The 16,018-nt window shown below is 51.1% G+C and overlaps 1 long non-coding RNA gene across 2 annotated transcripts; it reads left to right on the top strand.

The window, feature by feature from the left end:
• The first annotated feature begins 4,247 nt into the window (after window positions 1-4,247).
• LOC138844296 (uncharacterized) lies at window positions 4,248-15,640 on the top strand. 2 transcript variants are annotated; one of them, XR_016234990.1, is made up of 3 exons: window positions 4,248-4,572; window positions 4,906-5,077; window positions 5,514-5,801. It is a non-coding gene; the product is annotated as an uncharacterized LOC138844296 (long non-coding RNA). The 2 variants fall into 2 exon arrangements; XR_011389402.2 differs by lacking the exon at window positions 5,514-5,801 and adding an exon at window positions 6,869-15,640 and having other exon boundaries at window positions 4,249-4,572.
• Window positions 15,641-16,018: the final 378 nt, after the last annotated feature.

Raw genomic sequence — 16,018 nt, 5'->3', positions numbered from 1 at the left:
CCCAAATCCTACGGAGTGAGGAAAAGTTAAATTACACAAAGTGAAGCCATCACCATAACCTGAAGGCAGGGAATGCCAGAACTTCAACCACAAACCTACACGGAGCAGTCGCCAGGCCGCAGCACGCACCTGTCCACGTCTGTTCGTGATGACTGGCTTCTCAGCTGTGGCGCTTACAAATGTGCATTAGTTCTATTAACCCTCATGAAGCCCTGATAATATGAGTAATTCTTTAATTTCCTATCATAATTATGATATATAACCTAAGCAAGATAAAATATTATGACATTTTGATAAACTTAGAATCTCACCCCTGGTGAGAGTATTACAATATTGGCTTCCCCAATTAAATATAAATGCTTTCTGTTATATATTAATGTTAGCCATCACAAAACACACCCAGCGCCAGAATAAGGGAAAGGGTTTATTGGGGAACACCCAACAGACCGGAGTGAAGGAGTGGCGAAGGGAAAATGAGAGAGTATAAGAGAGAGAGAGAGGAGAGGAGCTAGCAAGGAGAGAAGAGAGAGGTGATGAGAGGAGAGAGCAGAGAGGAGCTGAGAGAGAGAGCCAAGAGACCAGAGGAGGAGGCTAGAGAGAGGAACCAAGAGAACACAGGAGGGAAGGGCCAAGAGAGCACAGTGTTCAGGAACTGGCCCTTTTAAAACTTTGCCCAAGGGCGGGCAGGGAAGCAGGAACAGCAAATCTCATTAAGATAGGGGTGGAGCCTGACCACAGAGGTTGGGCCATGTGGCCACCTGGCTAAAACTGCGCCAGTTTCCTAATACTTTCTAAACAAGGGGTAAAGAACCAAACTCCCACAGAAAAAAGTAGGAAGGAGACACAGACATTATAGATAGCTTGATTGATTATATATGTATATATATAATTTCCTTTAAACATAAGACAAATGTTCAAACTACTTCTCACCAATCAGATTAGCAGACCTCAAACTTACAAGATAGTGCGGGGTGTGGCAGGGCATCAAAAACAGGCCAACCATTAAAATGCAGGTCCCACCACCCCCACAGGGCGGTCTGGGAGCCCCAGCAGAGCACGCCCGGGATTCACGAGTCTGGCCCGGGAATGGCTCAGAGAAGCAGCCACGTGGCCAGCAGCATGAAAGTGGGGTGCTCACAGCTAGCTACTATGGAAGCGTTGTTTGTGACTGCAAAATACTGCAGCTAACCCAGTGCCCACAGGACAGAGGCCAAGAAAACACGCCCTGGGTCCCACGCAGCTGACAGCAGAGTGGGCAGGGCCCACATGGTGGAGAGATGGGAGGTGAGGAAAGCAACGTGGCAGGAAGGTGTCCACAGTGGGCAACTCTGGGAGGCGGCCCAGCTGGACAGCATCCAGAAACCCGCAGTGCCCAGACAGAGCACCCAGGACAACAGACCGCCCGTGTGGCCCAGCCCCCAGGGGCCCTCAGTGTGGGGAGCGAGCCTCGGACAGAGCACAGACGCCCAGCTTGGAGCTGACCGAGCGGTGGGAGCTCACGCAGGTGCGGCCTTCCTGGCTCCCTGCAGCACTCCGGCCTCAAGGGCGTGGGGCTGGGGAGAGAATCCTTTACCTGGTCCTGGACAGCAACTTAAATCAATACGCAGACAGGCAGAAGCTGGTGCGTCCAGGCAGAAAGCTACTCACTAGTTTACAGCAGAAATAAAAAGAAAGAAAGACTCAATGCCAACAACAGAAAAGACAAAATGCAGTTTTATTTGTAAACAGTTCAGAGGGAAGAAAACATGGAAGTGGGCAAGAGGGGGTCGGGGATGCAAATGAGGCCCCCAGAGTCCAAGTAAACAAAGAACCAGAGGAAGTCCTGAAGGCAGGAAGATGGGCAGCGGGGTCAACTCCCAGCAGCAGCAGAACCAAGGTCGGGGTGACGGGCACCCAAGGCCGGCCCCGGAGGAGGAAGCATGGCCAAGTTCAGGCTCCCAGGCCACCATGCTCATGGAGAGGCCGAGTTCCTCCCAGCCCTGTGACATCCTTCATCCCACCCTGAAGCCCACAGACCACGCTGCCCAAGCTAAGAGGTTCTGAATGAGGAACTGGGACAGGGAGGAGGGTCCACCACCACACTGATCCTGACTGGGGAAGCAGAGGGCCGAGGCCCACTCTCCCTCCAGGCCTTCCCTGGGGCTGGGGGATGTAGCACCTCTGCTCCCAGCCCTTGGCAGGCACCCGCCTGTGCAGGCCCCAGCTTGCTGAGCTGGAGTACAGGGAACTGGGAGAGGAAAGTATGGCACAAAGCCAGCCTCCCACAGGACACTGCTCCACCCAAGTCACACGGGGGGGGGGGGGGGCCTGACCTGATGCGCCTGCTTCAGCTCCCTGTCCCTCACACGGACCCACCCTTCCTGGCGAGCGTCACCACAACAGGGCGGTGCACAGTGATCCCTACCAGGACCAGTCTGTGGGAACAGGGGTTTTGTCCAGGGCCAGGAGAATGGGAGACTGTGCGAGTCTCTGCAGAGAGCATCCCTGCTCCGTGCTGCCCAAAGCCACCAGCCCCTTTCCCCTCGTGGGACTCCTGTCTCCAGGTGTGGGGCCGGCGTGGACAGCGAGGGTTGGGGGAACCCCATGCCACCCTTGCTCTCACTGCTGCCAGCAGAGGCTGGGGAGGGGAGAGGCAGGTGGCAGAGAGTGAGTGAGGGGAGGGACCTGGGGTGTTTCTCCATGGGTGATGATGGTTTGAGGACATGGCCGTGCCAACCTCACGTGTGGCTCCATGAACACGCCCAGCATGGGAGTTTCTGGACTGCACATACAAGCCAGGACCCCCCCCTTCCAGGTAGCAGTACCCGTTGGAGAGAAGGGCTATAAGAATGGGCCTTTCCAGGACCCCAGGAGAGGTCAGCCCACTGCTGCAGACGAGGGCCAGAAAAGGGAGGCGAACAGGGTGGGAACTGCTGGCAGGAACAGGAACAAGGGGGGCAGGTGTGGGGGTGGGGCCCAGGGGCAGCTGAGTGTCTCCCAGGAAGACCGGCTGACACCCTCACAACCCTCTGGGGCCCGATTGTGACCACACCTGTCCCACAGCCAAGGCTCTGGGGCTGGGATTCGACCTGACCCCTGGCCACGCTGTCTCCAAGACAGGGCCTGTGGAGCCGCCCAGGGATGAGTTACCTCCTCCCAGGATACGGTGCTGAGCCCTGGCCAGCACCCTGTGAGCACGGGGGACAGCCCTTCCCCTGGCCTGGCCCCCAGGCCCCACACAGGACCCTCCCTTGGGGGCCCTGGGATGGGAGGGGCTGCTGGGGCAGAGGCCAACTCACAGGCGTGGATTCCACCCTGCGCCTTCTTCTAACCAAGATCTGTTTGTTAAATCAGAATCTCAGGGCCGGCGCTGTGCCATAGCAGGTAGACCCACCGCCTGCAGCACCAGCACTCCATATGGACACTGTTCTAGTCCTGGCTGCTCCACTTCCAATCCAGCTCCCTGCTAATGCACCTGGGGAAGCAGCGGGGGATGGCCCAGGTGTTTCAGCCCCTGCACCCATGTGTAGACCTGGAGGAAGCTCCAGGCTCCTGGCTTACGCCTCACCCAGCCCTGGCTGTTGTGGGCATTTGGGGACTAAACCAGCAGACAAAAGCTCTTTCTCCTCCTCTCTATCCTCTCCTTCTGCAAGACCTATTATTTTTAAGAGAAGTGATATGGTAAGAAATGTGGCCCAGGCTCCTGACCCTTCAGGAACGGGTCCCTGGGCCTCCACCACCTGGGGATACTCCCATAGGGCTCCCCACTGAGGGCCATCAGAGGACAAGCTGCCCGTCGCCTGAGACCTAGAGCGGGTCCTGGAATTCCCGACAAGCAGCATCCGGGACACCCAGACGTGGTGTGGCTCCAGGAGCCAGGATCCGGGCTGTGGGCGGCCCGGGGTGCACGTGCACAAAGGTGACTGCGAGCAGAGGAGCAGGACGACAGCCACACCGGGTCCCCCACCCCCCGGCTTTTGTTAACGGCGTACTATGTCCAGATAAGTGGATCCCCAAGAAGCTATCAGGACCCAATCATACGGAAATGCAAAAGCAAGGTTTATTTGGAAGTACAAGCGCGGCAGGGACTTCGTCTGACCAGCCATGCAGCGGAGGTCAGAGGAAGGCCCAGCCTTTGTTTGGGAGTGCTTTTAAAGGAAAAACCAAGGGTTACATCAGTGGGGGCTTACAGCACAGGGCATTGGTGACTGGACGGGGCTGCCCCGGGTTGCTCTCAGTTGAACGGGCAGGGGGTGGAGATGGGGGGGTCTTCGTTTGGCCTGGGGTCAGGGAGTTACCTCGTTTGTAATCTCTATGAGCTGCCCTTGGTCTGCTGAGCTGTCCCCGGTCAGCTTTGATGTCTCGGGAATGCCTGGATGCCTGCTTTTACAAGGACTCAGGTCAGCTGCAGGAAACGGAGGCTGCTTTTTCTTTTATTTTCTTTAAATGGCGTCACTTTGGCTCTTCAGGCGGAGAACCCGTTCCCTCCAGGCCGCACCCGTGCGCCCGGCGCCCCTGGTCTTCACCCCCGTGGGCTCTTTCATTCACCACGGCCAGGCCTGCAGGACACAGGCAGATGCAGGCAAGACCCTGGTAGGTGTAGCTTCACCGCGGCTTTGGAGAGGTGGGGGCAGGGACAGGGCGGAGCTGGGGGCGGGGCCTGGGTGGTCACGGAGGGGCGGGGCCGGAGCAGGAGGGCAGAGCTGCGGTTGGGGCCGGAGTTGTCCCAGAGGGGCGGGGCCGGGGCGCCAGGGGAGGGGCCAGGGCGGCTCTGAGCAGCCACAACAGCGCAAAACCAGTGGTAATGGCTAAGGGGGTGGCTGCTGGGGCCGCGCCCGAGTTCAGGTTATCCGGGATCTGGGTGGCGTCGCTGCAGATGAGCTGCTGGAAGACGATGTTCCCTATCTTGATGTTTGGTGTCGACAGGAGCTGGCAGTGGTCGTCGGTGATGTCGGAGCAGCCTTTGACCCAGAGCGTGAACACTACGGTGGTCCCTAGAGGCGGGGGCACCTGAGCGCCTCGGCCCAGCAAGCAGCACCAGCACCCAGTCAGCTGCACGGCCAGGGCCGCGGGGCTCGGAACTTGCCTGCCTCTCCAGGTCAGCCATCAGGGGATGACAGACAGGTGCGGCCAACCCAGGGTAGACAGGCAGGCACCCCTGCCTCACCCAGGAGGACCAGGCCTGGGTCCTCCTCCTCCAGGCCGGGCCCAGACCCCACTCCTCTCTGGAGCGGAGTGCTGCCTGCCTCAGTTTCCGCTGAGCAGAGGCAAAAGCAGCCAGAAGGGACGCGGTAACCGCGTGCAGACAGAGCAAGAGCGAGGGCCGGAGCAGAAGGAGGAGAGCGCCAGCCCGGGGGGAGAGCACCAGAACCTGGCAGGGCGGCTCCTGCCCTCAGCCGCCAGGCAGGGCACTGAGGCTGGGCTAGTGTGTTAGGAAGACACCGGACCAAGGCTGTGGGATAGCGAGTAAAGCTGCCGCCTGCAGTGCCATATGGGTGCCAGCTCAAGAACCAGCTGCTCCACTTCTCATGCAGCTCTCTGCTATGGCTGGGAAAGCAGTACAAGATGGTCCAAGTCCCTGGGCCCCTGCATCCCCATGGGAAACAACAACAACAACAAAAAAGTGCCTGGCTCCTGGCTTCGGATCAGCTCAGCTCCAGCCAGGGCGGCCAATTGGGGAGCGAACCAGTGAGTGGAAGACATCTCTCTCTCTCTCTCTCTCTCTCTCTCTCTCTCTCTTTCTGCCTCTCCTTTCTCTGTGTAACTCTGCCTTTCAGATAAATAAATAAATATTTTCTAAAGGAAGAAGTGGACCTGTGTACTTCTCTGCTGAGTTTTTTAAAAAGTGACCCTGGGCAAAAACAATTTAAAAAGTTCACATTTGATGGCATTGACCCAATTCCCCAATTTGAGCGCTACGAGGAAAAACCTCCCAGTTCCCTGCAGCAGAGGACACAGGACAGGATCCACCAAGCCCCCGCACAGCCCAGCTCCCAGCTCCGGAGGTAAAACCCACAGCAGTGTAGACATCCCAGGGAGTTTAAAGGACAAAGAGCCATGCCCGCTAGGATTCCCAGTGTTCCGGAAATACGTGAGGAGCTGGGGATGGGGGCTGCTCTGGGTGACACCTGGGGGCAGCTGTGGGTCCTTGTCTACTGTCCAGACCCCAGAGTCCAGCTGGACGGAGGCCCCGTGTACACTGAGGACCTGGTGACGCTGAAGACAGCCAGGCAGACCACTAAGAAATCCAGGACTGCAATTTTTTTTTAATAGATGTTTGTTTATTTATTTGTTTGTTTTTTAATGAACATAAATTTCCAAATTACAGCTTATGGATTACAATAGCTTCCCCCCGCCCCATAACTTCCCTCCCACCCACATATTTATTTATTTGAAAGGCATGGTGGGGGAGAGAAAGAGGGAGAGACTGACAGAGATCTTCCATCTGGTAGTTCACTCCCGGAATGGCAACAACAGTTAGATCTGGGCCAGGCCAAAGCCAGGAGCCAGAAACTCTATCTGGGTTTCCCATGTGGATGGCAGGGACCCAAGTGCTTGGGCTATCAATCACTCCTTTACCAGGAAACTGGATAGGGAGGGAGCAGCTGGGACTTAAACTGGCACTCCTAGAACAGGGTGCTGGCATTGCCCGCAGCAACTTAACTCACTACTCTATGATTGCTGGCCCCTATACTTTGCTTTTATAGGGCTCTTATTTTTTGTAATTTATGAAGTGTTATTTTGTAAGAATCTGTGTAACTATTCAGATAAATATCTCAAGTTATAAGCTGGGAAGAATTGAAATTATGTTATTGATATATGTATTATTATAATTTAATAACAGTTTATGAGTGGAAGCATACCTTTACTTCTTTTTTCTTTTTCGTAGGCTTGAAAAGGAATACACTACAATAAAAACTAAAGAAATGGAAGAACAAGTTGAAATTAAAGTAAGCACTTCAGGACTTTTTAAAGTTCCAGAGATAAATTAATTAAAGTCAGTAATTTGGCAATAAATGTTAGGTTATATGGATATATTGTTACCATCTGTAGTGAATTTAGCAATGAAGATTATATTTATTATATGCACTGATAAATTTATTTACCATTCTACTAGATTGTAGTTAAAAATGGATATTTCAAAAGACACAATGATGTAACTGAAGTGACTTTCATGTGAAAGAGAGCAACTCGTCTTTATTCTTGGATTTGTTGGTGAGTCAGCAGTAGAAAATACTCCATGGGGAAGATAATTATTCCATTTAGGCAGTTACATATGATAGTCTCTGCCAGGACTGCAATTAACATCCATGCCTGATGCCCACATGGCCCTGGGGAAGCCTGCTCCCCCTGCTGGTGAGGAGCAGACCTGCAAGGCTCTGAGCTCTGCAGGACCTGCCCCTGCCAGGGACCCACCCATGAGGGTCCTGGCCTGCAGCTGTGGGACCTGGTCTGCTGTGTAGCCCCAGGAGAACCCATTGCTTTCATCAGAAAGGACGATTGTTGGATTTGGAAGCCGAATGTGACACTTTCCACCAGGGGACCCCGCCCGCTAAGTTAGCACTGCGCCAAGTGTGACAGGTAGAGGAGTTCAGGTGTGCAGAGGCCACCCCACCCCCACCTGTGGAATGAAGCAGCCTGGTGACTGACAGCCAGCACAGGTGGAGGCCCTGGGCCAGCAGCAGGGGAAGCAGCCCTGCCCTGAGAAGGCAGCCCTGAGACAGCACTGGAGCCTCTCTCCCGCTCACAGGCATTCTGGCCCCGTCCCTGTGTCAGGGCGCCTCCCCCACCTCTCTGTGAACCTGCATCTCAGGACCCCTGGAGGAACTGGATCCCAAGACATACCTTGCACGACTTCTGCAAGCCCATCGACACAGCGTTCTCCTGGGTTACATGGCAGGTTTATCTCTACACATGGGGGCATCATTAACTCCTATGCAAGAAGGGCACTGTGCATCGCCGGTCCCTACAGTCAGATAGTCTGCGAGGGAAGAGGCCTTATCATGACCGTGCTGTCAGGACGGAGCCACTGCATCCTGGCCTCCACACCACGCTGGCCACCACTGATGACCCAGACCCCCCAGGTCTGCCCCGATAGCCCGCCCAGTCTCTGAGCGTGTGGGGTATAGGCTGAGAAGAGAAAGGAGGGCCCAGCCTGTCCTGACTGTTGGTGTACTGGTATGTGACTGCTGCTAAATCTGTTTTCAAGCAGGAGAAAGAAATAAACCTCGTTTTTAAAACACAGGGCTTTGGGGTACTGGCACTGTAGGGTAGCACATAGGGCTGCCGCCTGCAGTGCCAGCATCTCATATGAGTCCCAGCTGCTCCTCTTCTGATCCAGCTCTCTGCTATGGATGGGAAAGCAGAGGAGGATGACCCAGGAGCTTGGGCCCTGCACCCACCTGGGAGACCTGGAAGAAGCTCCTGGCTCCAGCCTTAAGATCAGAAAAGCTCCATGGCCGGTGCCGCGGCTCAATAGGCTAATCCTCCACCTAGCGGCGCCTGCACACGAGGTTCTAGTCCCGGTTGGGGCGCCGGATTCTTTCCCGGTTGCCCCTCTTCCAGGCCAGCTCTCTGCTGTGGCCCGGGAAGGCAGTGGAGGATGGCCCAAGTGCTTGGTCCCTGCACCCCATGGGAGACCAGGAGAAGCACCTGGCTCCTGCCTTCGGATCAGCGCGGTGCGCTGGCCGCAGCACGCCAGCCGTGGCGGCCATTGGAGGGTGAACAACGGCAAAAAGGAAGACCTTTCTCTCTCTCTCTCTCTCTCTCTCTCTCTCTCACTATCCATTCTGCCTGTCAAAAAAAAAAGAAAAAGAAAAAGAAAAAGAAAAAGAAAAAAAAAGAAAAGAAAAAAAAAACAAAAGAAAAGAAAAGAAAAGAAAAGAAAAGAAAAGAAAAGAAAAAGCTCCAGCCATTGCAGCCATTTGAGGAGTGAACCAGCGGTTGGAAGATCTATCCCTCTCTGCCCACCTCGCCCCAACCATGCTCTCTGTAACTTTTTCAAATACATAAATAAAAATCTTTTCAAAAACAAAACAAAACAAAACAAAACAAAAACAGGGCTTTGTTCACAAGCAGCGGTTCTCACACGGGGGCTCAGGAATCCCAAGCCCTGGGCTCTTCTGGGGGTGCTGAGTTAACCACTTCTGGCCAGCACCACACTGCCTGTGCCTCGTTCTCTCTCCCTCACAAACACAGGGTGGGGTTTTCCACATGGGAATGCACACATGTGTGAGCCTCCAGCTGTCTGGTATGTGACAACGCCACACTCCTCACTACTGTGTTTACTCGCCAAGTACGTGCTGATGGGTAAGGTGCTGCTTGCTATTTTGGATGAACTAATGAAGGTTTATAAACTTCCTTAGCTGGAATTTCCAAGACAGTAAATATTGACAGGGGAAGTGCACGTAAACCAGAGTTCTCTGGACTCCTCAGTAATGTGGGAGACCTGAGTCCTACAGGGCCCTGGGATCCCGAAGTCTGAGAACTGCTGGGGAGCGCCAGGTGCTGCTCCCAGGGGAGGCGTGGGCACAGCCCTGGAGACCCCTCTGGGGGCGCCTGATCCCCTAATGTAGTGCCTGATCCCCCTAAGTCCTGGCTGCACCCTGACTCCAGCTTGCTGCTGAGGAGCAGCGTGGAGCAGCCAGTGATGACTCAAGGACTAGAATTCCTCCTGCACCACCACGGGAAGACCTAGACGGAGACCTAGATGCTCCCCGTCCTGTCTGGCCTGGCCCCGCCTCTGCTGTTGGGGAATGTGGGCGTGAACAAGCAAATGGAAGACTTCTCGCTGGCTCTGTGTCACCTGAGATAAAATGAAAATATGTAAATACTAAATGCAGCGGCTTCTGGCCAGCGCACACACGCTCCCCTCAGCGCAGTGCAGGTTTGGACGCAGCGGCAAGGGTTCCTGGGAAGAGAAAGCTGCTGCTCCATCAGCCACACCTGTGCAGCAGGGGAGCAGCAGAAATGCAGGCCAGACCCAGGAGAGGGCGGGGCCTACTGTGGGGAGCCATTGCACGGCGCCCTAAAGATGGCGCCGGCTCCTTTCTCCCGGAAGGACTGGCGAGAAACAAACAACTCCTAATAAGGAGATGGCTGAGCTCCCTTCCGGCTTCCGCATTGCTGTACCTATCAATCCTTGCCACTTGGCTGCTTTTGATTGGTGTGCTGATGGCTATAAGAGGGATGGGAGAGGGAAGGAGGCGGAAGAAGAAGCTTGTTCAAGGTTCCTGAATAAACTGCTTGAAGAAGAGTTCGGGTCGTGTCTTCCTTGCTGGTCGAGGGACGCGACAACTGGTGGCCCGTACGGGGAACCATCTCAAACGCAACTCAGAACTTCCTGCAGTCAGGGCAGCGCTGGTAAGTCCCCCAGGAAAATAAGGTGGGGATCCGCGATAAGAGCGGGCAGTCCTGCGACAATAGCGGGAGGATAGCTCTGCGATTAAAGCAGAGGAAGTTCTGTGACAAAAGCAGAAGGAGCTCTGACCCGTGGCCAGGGAAAGAGTAAAATTTTAGACGGTGGGTAATTCACAGTCCCATCCAATTTTTCTGGCGCTGAATGCGCTGCTTTGAGAAAACGGTTTGAAACTTAAGCCTAGTACATTGCATAGGTTTTTACGTAACTGCGATACCATTGCACCCTGGTATGGGGTTTCGGGAAGCCTTACTATCCCTTCATGGGACAAACTAGGCAGGGATTTGGATTTTGCATTTGAACAGGGTAATCTCGAAAGGGGAGTGAGACCAATATGGAAGTTAGTGCGAGCATGCCTTGAGGATGAGCAGTGTAGTGAAACTATTCTGAGCGGTCAAGCTGCCTTGGAGGAGCTTCAGGAAGAGCGCTCCGAGAGAGCTGCCAGTGAAAAAGGGAAAACTTTGAAGGAGAGTCAGAAAAGAACTAGGAAAAAACTGTACCCCGATCTTTCCGAGTTGCGTAGCCCCTCCTTAGTAAGTAGTACTAGTGCAGAAAGTAGCTCAGAAAGCAGCAGTGAGTCTGAAGAGTGTGGTGATAACAAAGAGTCTGGTATAAAGCAAGTACGGGAATTGAATCGGCAAATGAGGATTTCCAAAAATTACAGCCGCTGAGCCATTACCAGGTGCTCCAAATATATTTACGGATGGGTCAAAAACAGGCTGTGGCCGGCGCCACGGCTCACTAGGCTAATCCTCCGCCTAGCGGCGCCGGCACACCAGGTTCTAGTCCCAGTCAGGGCGCTGGATTCTGTCCCGGTTGCCCCTCTTCCAGGCCAGCTCTCTGCTGTGGCCAGGGAGTGCAGTGGAGGATGGCCCAGGTGCTTGGGCCCTGCACCCCATGGGAGACCAGGAAAAGCACCTGGCTCCTGGCTCCTGCCATCGGATCAGTGCGGTGCGCCGGCCGCAGCGCACCGGCCGCGGCGGCCATTGGAGGGTGAACCAACGGCAAAGGAAGACCTTTCTCTCTGTCTCTCTCTCTCTCACTGTCCACTCTGCCTGTCAAAAAATAAAAAAAAAAAATAAAAAAATAAAAAAAAAAAAACAGGCTGTGGGGTTTATATGGTAGAGGCTAATGACCCGGTATTTCATCAGTTTCAGCCAGGCTCACCTCAAGTTGTGGAATTAAAAATAGTTATTGAAGTCCTTAAGCAGTGCTCTTTTGCCTTTAACTTGTTGTCAGATTCCTTATATGTGGTGAACGCATTAAAGATATTGGAAACCGCAGGACTGATTAAACCTTCTAGCCCAATTGTATCCCTAATGTCAGGTGATTGCTCATTGTCTGGATGCATGGGCCGCCTGGGGGAGACCCCAGGTGCTAAAAACTGATAATGGCCTGGCCTATACATCTCAAACCTTTACCACCTTTTGCCAAAAAATGGAGGTTCAACTTGTCCATGGATTGCCATACAATCCTCAGGGCCAGGGCATAATTGAGCGAGCACACCGCACACTGAAAGAATATCTTTTAAAACAAAAAGGGGGACGCGACAGGCCAGGAGAAAGAGAGAGGAAAAATTCCACAGGTATCTTGACCTAGAGAAAAGTCTTAATTCGATAACCCTTTCCAACTTGATGGGTTTTTCTCTTTACAGTTAATAAAAACTTAAGCAATGGGCTCATACGCTAATAATCAATTCTTTTCTGTGCTGCTGTAGCTAACTTATCTAATGAGAGTTTTCATGTGTCTTGAAGGTTTCGCATTTTTCTATTGCCAGTATGAGTCTTGATTGGAAAAACTGCACCATGAAGCTGTTTACGTTATATCTTTAATGTTTGAGTGAGTACCTAACTTTGATCAGATCTAGTCCACAGCCTTGGTTAAACGTACTAATTTTTGACTAAAATGGTTTGACTCTCTGATAGTTTAAATTCTAAACCGAGTCTTTCAACTTTGGGGCTTCCAGTCGGATCCCTGGAACTCTCAAAGGGTGGGACTCTAAATTTGTTAAAGTAACAGCTGTCTGAGTCAATTCAAATTATACAAAGTGTATTAAAATGTAGTAAATGAGGTCAAATCTATGTTGTATTCATGTTTTTGCTTTCCAGCTAGAGTAGTCTTATAAAAATGAGAGTAAATTCTGTGTATACAAGCCTTTATGTTGTTAACTCAAGTAAGCCAATACAGATTGGTTCAGAAAATTGGGTTAATGCAAACGCCCTTTGGTTTACTTGCTCAGTTTTACATTTACATGTCTTTGATATGCTTTAAACTTGTTTCTCTTAAGGATGAAGATCTTTTCAAAGTTGTAAATATGCACTAGTGACTGTTGCTGCCCAAGTGGTGCTATCCTTATGTTACTTAAAAGCATGGAAATGTAATTTTGACTTTTAATTCAGATAATGGTGTGGTATTCATTAATAGCTCAGTGTTTTAAGTTATCCAGGCGTCGGTGCTAAGTAAAATATGGAAAATGTATTATGTGTACTTTTAACATCTTAAATTTGATAAGACTTTTAAGTTTGCCAGCATGTATTCTCATAGGTTGTCCATACATGATAATTCAAGACTGTAAAAGTAACTACAGGTATAAAGTTTCAGAAGGTGTGAGCAAGTCATGAAAAGTTGTAAAAAGTTTACGATTTTAAAACATTGTTTACAGAGTTTTCTATAAGTTAAATGTTAATGCCAAAATTACACTAACCTAAAGTTGAAGTCTGATCTTCTGTTATAACAATGGGATTTTTTAAAATGTGTACTAATGTTAATAATTATCTGGAAATGGTCTCAATTGTAAATCTTAAAATCTGTTGTTGCAAAAACTGTAACGTCTCTTTTTAACAGTGTCTGCTTAATCAGTTACTCTGCCATTTCTAAAGTTAGGTTGTGTAAGCTCTTTTTAACTCTGTTAAATAGTTCTGAGTTATGTGATAATTTCATGTGCTAACTCTTATGTTCAAGGTTTTTGTATTTCTGGTTTACCTAAAAATTCATGTTCTGCCAAGTAAATGTGTACTCTACTGTCTGTTAAGTTATGATTGATAAAAAGTATTAAGTCTTAAAAAGTTATGTTAAATATTATTATGATCAGATGTGGTCTAAAAGTGTTAAAATCGCCCTGACTAAATGTTAAGGAATTCTATTTTGACCAGATACTCTAAGTTCTCTTGGCACCTTTAACAGACTTTCTGAAAATCAAAGTTCTAAATTCTCTGGACTTTTGGTATCTCCAGAGGGCCCCTGGAGATGTCAAAAGATATATCTCTCATCTTGCAGAGATAATAACCAATCGGGCTGTTTAGATTAAAAGTGGTGCCAAGATGTGAAATGATGCTAAACTTCAGCTATAAACATGTTTCTTTCTAGCTGCTCCAGTCTCTGGCTCAGAAGCCAGATCCTTTAAAGAGGGACTGACAAAGTCTAAGAAGCATCCCATGGTCATGATTTGCATCACCTCAATGTCCAAACCTTAAGCTTTGGCAGATGGATGTTACCCATTTTTCTGAATTCGGTAAACTAAAATACATACATGTTTCTTTAGATATATGTTCAGGTTTTGTTTTTGCCACCCCACAATGCGGCGAGGCTGCCAAACATCTCTCATTGCCTTCAGGCCTTTGCTGTTCTAGGAACCCCTATACAGATAAAAACTGATAATGGCCCAGCGTATACTTCCAACTCTTTTAAGCACTTCTGTACTAACTTCCACATCTCTCATCACCGGGATTCCTTATAATCCCCAGGGACAAGGTATTGTGGAACGAGCACATGCCACATTAAAAAATTATTTACAAAAAATAAAAAAGGGGGAATACGGGACCATGGCATATTCCCCACAAAAATGGCTATCACATGCTCTTTTCATTTTAAATTTTCTAATACTGGATAATCAAGGGAAAACTGCAGCTGATCGTCACTTGCATCCTGAAACCAAAAGACAACAAGTCTATGTGAAGTGGAAAGACCCTCTAACTGCTCAATGGTATGGACCTGACCCTGTTTTAATATGGGGACGTGGACATGTTTCTATATTCTCGATGGTTACCTGAGCGACTGGTGCGGCAAACAGACAATGTCACAAAGCAGCCCCTCGATCTTCATTATAACATTGCTGATTGGGATCGTTACTGCAGCCGTTATAACCGCCATTTCCATTGCAGCTGTGGGCGCTACAACAGCTGCTATAGCGCTCACAGGGACAGTTCAAACTGCTAATACCCTGAATAATTTGACGGCCTCCGTGGCTGCTGCTTTGGATACTCAGACATCCTTAAATGTACATATAAAGGGAGGCTTGATGATTGTTAATCAGCGTGTGGATTTGGTACAGGAGCAGGTGGATACTCTCTGGCAGCTTGCTCAGCTAGGATGTGAGTGGAAATTTTCAGGGTTGTGTGTGACCTCTGTTCAGTACGATAACATGACTCAGGCAGCAAATTACTCTAAAAAGTTGTCTCAGATGCTCTTGCAGAATTGGTCCGCAGAATTTGACTACACCTTGAAGCAACTGTGCCTTGCCGTGGTCACCATCAACTCCACATGTGTGGATGTCTCCTTCGCATCTGGATTGTCATCCTGGATCTGCACAGCCGTCTCCAACCTGAAGGAGTGGGTGGGACTTGGAGCTTTGACGGGTTGTTGTTACTTGTGTTATTTTGCCTGTGGTGTTTGTGCAGGATGAGGACAGCTCATCGGCGGGAATTGGCCATGATAGCTCAAGCCTTTTATGCCCTTGAGGCTGGACAATCACCACAAGCATGGCTGGCCTTCCTTGAATGCTAGGCATGGGTGCAGGGTGCGAGGCAAAGCACTGCAGAGAGAACGAGCCATTACGTTCTCTGGAAGGCAAGTCTGTCTGCATGTGGGTTGGCATCCCAGATCCCACCCCCGCGAAAAGGATGCTGTTCCAGGTGGATGCCTGGCAGTGGGGGACAGACCCCTACCTTCTCCTGTAATCCTTAGATGCCTGGTTCTAAAACAAAAAGGGGGAACTGTGGGGAGCCATTGCACGGCGCCCTAAAGATGGCGCCGGCTCCTTTCTCCCGGAAGGACTGGCGAGAAACAAACAACTCCTAATAAGGAGATGGCTGAGCTCCCTTCCGGCTTCCGCATTGCTGTACCTATCAATCCTTGCCACTTGGCTGCTTTTGATTGGTGTGCTGATGGCTATAAGAGGGATGGGAGAGGGAAGGAGGCGGAAGAAGAAGCTTGTTCAAGGTTCCTGAATAAACTGCTTGAAGAAGAGTTCGGGTCGTGTCTTCCTTGCTGGTCAAGGGACGCGACAGCCTACAAGTGGGCAGTCCAAGTGACCGCCTGGAGACCACCCTCCAGTCCTAAAATGAGAATAATCAGGGCCAGAGCTGTGGGGTAGCGGGTAAAGCCACTGCATGCAATGCCGGCATCCCCTTGGGCGCCAGTTTGAGTCCCGGCTGCTCCACTTCATATCCAGCTCTCTGCTTTATGCATCTGGGAAAGCAAGGTAGATGCCCCAGGTCTGTGGGCCCCTGCACCCATGTGTGGGAGACCCGGAAAAAAACTCCTGGCTCCTGGCTTCAGATCAGTGCAATAGCCGCCGTTGCAGCCAACTGGGGAGTGAACCAGTGGATGAAAGACTCCTCTCTC

The sequence above is a fragment of the Oryctolagus cuniculus genome, chromosome 6 (genome assembly GCF_051225735.1).
Source record: "Oryctolagus cuniculus isolate XC-2025 breed Fujian yellow rabbit chromosome 6, ASM5122573v1, whole genome shotgun sequence".
NCBI classification, from domain to species: Eukaryota; Metazoa; Chordata; class Mammalia; order Lagomorpha; family Leporidae; genus Oryctolagus; species Oryctolagus cuniculus.
This window is presented reverse-complemented; position numbering and strand designations above follow the sequence as displayed.